The sequence below is a fragment of the Macrotis lagotis genome, chromosome 6, assembly GCF_037893015.1.
Source record: "Macrotis lagotis isolate mMagLag1 chromosome 6, bilby.v1.9.chrom.fasta, whole genome shotgun sequence".
In the NCBI taxonomy this organism is placed as follows: Eukaryota; Metazoa; Chordata; class Mammalia; order Peramelemorphia; family Peramelidae; genus Macrotis; species Macrotis lagotis.
This window is the reverse complement of record NC_133663.1, coordinates 208,545,311-208,550,125: the sequence shown is the minus strand read 5'-3', so window position 1 is coordinate 208,550,125 and position 4,815 is coordinate 208,545,311. Positions and strand designations below refer to the sequence as shown.

Here is a 4,815-nt window from a genome sequence, read left to right as displayed (position 1 = left end):
AATAAAAAAATGCTTCAGCCTTTTTTATCTCACACCTCATAAAATCACTTAAGTCTTGCCACAGGTCTTTCACAACTTTTTGCATATTCATTCTCATCCTGGAAGCTATCCAGATTCATACCATAATCATCTCTCAGATGGACTATTATAGTGAACTATAATTAGAAAACTGACCTATCTGCTTTATGTTATTTTTCAAGGTGCTGCCTGAACAATCTAGATATATCAATCACTCTTTTGACTGTAAGGCTATAAACTCAGAAATCTTCAGTGCTTCCCTACTGCCTAGTCAATTAAGGCTAAACTCTTTAGCCCAGGATATGATTCTTTCCACAATCTGGCTACAACTTAGATTCACAGTATATATTACTCTAATCCCCTTCACTTTTTATGTTCTAGACTAATAGAACAATTCAATTCCTTCTTGCCCCGGTCCTTTCCTGTGTCTTCATTCCTACTGCTCCCCCCCAACTCCAAGAATGCTTTATCCCTCCACTGGTGCTTCCAACAATTCCTACTGAAAGCTTTCTAGTCTTTCAAAATTCAACTCAAATGTCACATCTTCATAAAGTTTTCCACTTTCCCATAGAAACTTTCATGGATTTTTTTAAATCATTATTTTGCATTTATCAAACTGAAAATTGCATTAAATTCATTCTGCATAACATTCAATTCTTATAAACTTGTGAACTTTTTAAATGAAAAGTATAATTTTATTTTCATATCCCTATCACATGAGCAGTGTATGAGGAATTTTCAGATAGAGATATTAACTTATAGCATTGGAACTGTTAAAACTTTGCTTTCAAAAAATAAGTCGGGCTTTTCGGGGTCACCTTTCAGAGGCCTTGGCCTTCGGCCTTCGTCAGCCGCTGCCAGGCCCCCGCGTGCCCTGGGACCCGGGCCCCGCGCGCCCCGGGCCCCACGTGCCCCACCCGTGCAGAGACCGGCCACGATGTTACAGAACTTAATAAAAACTGTTTGGACTCCACTGAAGCCCTACTATACCCAGGTTTACCAGGAAATCTGGGTAGGAATGGGTGTGATGGGGTACATCGTTTACAAAATCAGAAGTGCTGATAAGAAGTCGGGGCAGCTAGGTGGCAGTAGATAAAGCACCGGCCCTGGAGTCAAGAGTACTTGGGTTCAAATCCAGTCTCAGACACTTAATAATTACCTAGCTGTGTGGCCTTGGGCAAGCCACTTTAACCCCATTTGCCTTGCAAAAAAAAAAACACCAAAAAAAAATAAGTCAATTTATTTATTAGTCCTGTTTCCACATTTGGTTATGTGGGAGTTTGCAAATGTATGTTAGAACATGAAATTACTCTTATTTTCCTTGATCTCTCCATTGATTGAGATGATTTCTTTCAAAGGCATTTCTCTAGCTTCAGGTTTTAGAATAAAAGTTGAGTGCTAAACTGTTTGAAAAGGAAAATAAAGGAAAAATATATGAAGGAAAAAATAAGTCAAGATATAAAACATTTTTTCGCACTAAATTGAAAAATTACAGATAATTTCTCTAGGAATGACTTCATCTAAAGTTATTTATGCAATATACATATTTAATGTTTTCTCAATATAATTATTATTTCTCTGAAAACCTACTCACATTTTACTTTCTATTCATAATCACCATACTTTAATATTTGTGTAAAGATATGAGAGAATACTGTTTAGAAGATATTTACAGTGGTCATTATAAAGGGGAAAGGATAGAAAGGGTCAAAATGGGGAAACAGATTTTTAAATAAAGTCTTAGAGAATGGTGATCATAATCATCTATCATAATAAATAGGTAATCTTCAGGAATCATATGCTACAGGTGATCTTGTTTCAAAATGAAGCAAAAAAGTGGCAGCTAGCCTTCTTTTCTCCTAACAAATGTATTCTGAATACCCTTCAATACTTTGGTTGTCCATAATGGATGTTCTCTAGCTTATCATCAATATTAAAATTGAACACAATACTATAGATAAAATCTGAACCATAATAAAGAAGACCTATTGCCTCCTTAATCTTCAGAATTGTCCAACATCGTCGTCATTGTGCCATTACCATCAATTTAGTGGTAGTACAACTCTCTTAATACTATCCAAAATAATATTAGCTTGCTGCTTGTTTGTTTGTATTGTTATATCACAAATTCATATTGAACCCTGAGTCCACTAAAATTACTACATCTTTTTTTCAAACTCTGAATCTAGTACTTTATCAATTATACCAGTCTATCTCTTAATTTTTTTAAGTATATTTCTTTTATTTTTTTTAGTTTTTTTGCAAGGCAATGGGGTTAAGTGGTTTGGCCAAGGCCCCACAGCTAGGTAATTACTAAGTGTCTGAGGTTGGTTTTGAACTCAGGTACTCCTGACTCCAGGGCCAATGCTCTATCCACTGTGCCACCTAGCTGCCCCAAGGATATTTCTTTTTAAAAATTATGGTGCTTGTTCTCATTGGGCTAAAACTGTACATACTTCTTGACTAGTAATACTGCTACTAGATCTGTGCCCCCCAAAGAGATAAAAGAAACAGAAAAAGGACTCATGTACTAAAATATTTATAGCTGCTCTTAGTGTTGTGGCAGAGAACTGGAAAGTCTATCAATTGGGGGGAATATTCTGATATATGATTGTGATGGTATACTATTGTACTTTAAGAAATATGGGGTGGCTAGGCGGTACAGTGGATAGAGCACTGGGCCTGGAGTCTGGAGTACCTGAGTTCAAATCCGGCCTCAGACACTTAATAATTACCTAGCTGTGTGGCCTTGGGCAAGCCATTTAACCCCATTTGCCTTGCAAAAAAAAAAAATCCTAAATAAAAAAAGGGGGGGATGGTTTCAGAAAAAAACAACAACCTGGGAAGACTTAAATGAACTGATGTTGTTAAGAGAACAGATCTAGGGGAATATCTTACACAGTAATGACAATATTCTAACAACAATTATCCTTGAAAAACTATGTTCAATACAATGATGCAATAAATTCTAAAGGAGTCATGATGAAAAATGCTTTTGACCTTCAGAGATAAAAAGTGATAAATTCAGTGCAGATTAGAGCATATTTCTTTTCTTATTTTTCTTCTCTTTTCACTGGCATTATGGCTAATATGGATTTTTGTTTTATATAATTTTGCATGTATAATAGCTATCATATTTCTTGTCTTCTCAATATGTGGAGAAGTAGATCAAAGAAGAGAATTTGGAATTGAAAATTAAAATGTAAAATAAAAGATTAAACATTTATTTCACAAAGTTTGAACTTTAGTAGAGAGTAAAAATGAAAGGAAGAAGAATTATCTCCTCACCTCCCCCATCCCCCATGGAATTTTATTGGCTAGTCAAATTCTATTGTTCCCTCCATTTAGAGTCCAAGGCAGGACCTTCCCTTTGAAGCACACCTCTACTCAACTCCTGAACCTGAGGAGGTCTGTGGCTGGAGGAGGGATGCCTTTTTGATATAAAGGACAATCCCATAAAGGTGAACTTTGCTTGAGGTGCCTTCCTCTTTTCACTCTCTACATTTATTCTAGACCTCAAAAACCTATGAGTTTTATGAACAATGCTATCCCCAACCAGAGGATGAAAAACAAAACAGAAAAAAAAAATTCTTCAGACTCTATGGAACACTATATTCACTATTTAAATGTCTATTATGTATTTCTTTCCCTTAATCCCAATTCCTCATACCAAAACTGGATAATCTGTAAACATGCTTAACACAGATGTGTATGTACAATAGTAACCTGACTGGGAGGGGGTGGGAAGGGAAGGTGGAAGGAAATTTTGTAACTTAAAAATATACATAAACATATATGGATGAATTTTTAAAAAAATAATGACATGTATTTGGAAAATTAAAATTAAAATCAATTTAAAAAACCTGTGAGTAACTAGGTGCCATGGTGGTTCAAGATCTGGGTTGTCAAGAAGACTCATCTTCCTTGTTCAAATCCAGGTTCTCAGATACTTATTAGCTGTGTTATACTGCACATCACTTAACCCTAATGGTCTGTTTCCTTATCTGTAAAATGAACTGGAGAAGGAAATAGCAAACCACTCTAGTATATTTGCCAAGAAAAGTCCAAATGGGGTCATGAAGAGCCTGAAGTTGAAGCAGGAGAAGTCTGAGCATGAAGAAATATTGCAATTTCCTTTTGCATTGAAAATAAATATTGAAATTTTTTCTTTATTTGTTAAAGTGCTTTCCATTCTGTACTGGCTGTCGTAAAGCCCATTCTACTCTGAACTGAACAGTTAGGCCTGACATTGGTCATGCCCTTTGGGGTAGTAGCATGGCAAGTACACAGCAAACTCCACTCATGCATAATAAATGCTATCTTACACCAGGTATTAAGTCCCATCCTTGGAACATGTGCAATAGACTATGATTCCTACACTCAGTGTTATCCACTCCTTAAATGCTGCCCTTGTTTCACCCACCATAGAAATAAATTTAAGCAAAGTTCTGCCCCATCTCACCTGAACTCAGCCAGGCATAAGACTGCTCAATCCTTTCATTCCTTCAGGCTGGACCCATATGGTCTCAGTTCCATGTAGCTGGATCTAGGTTGATCTAAGCCCTGTCTGGTGCCTCCTTCCTTCTTCCTTTTCATGATTATCTTTGCTTTGTCCCTCAATTATCCATTCTCTGCTTAACTATCTTCTTTGCTAATTTTCTCCAATTACCTCTTTTTGCTTAACCTTTTTATCTTCTTAGAAATTGACCTTCTATACCTCCTTAAAAAATTAAAATGTGATTCTCATGTGACTTCTCTCCCACATTAGGGATCATGGTTTCTTACCTTCATTTTAGC

The 4,815-nt window shown here is 36.2% G+C and overlaps 1 pseudogene; it reads left to right on the top strand.

Annotated features, from left to right (window-relative positions):
• Positions 1–816: 816 nt before the first annotated feature.
• On the top strand, positions 817–1,114 carry LOC141492322 (ATP synthase F(0) complex subunit j, mitochondrial pseudogene; annotated as a pseudogene).
• Positions 1,115–4,815: the final 3,701 nt, after the last annotated feature.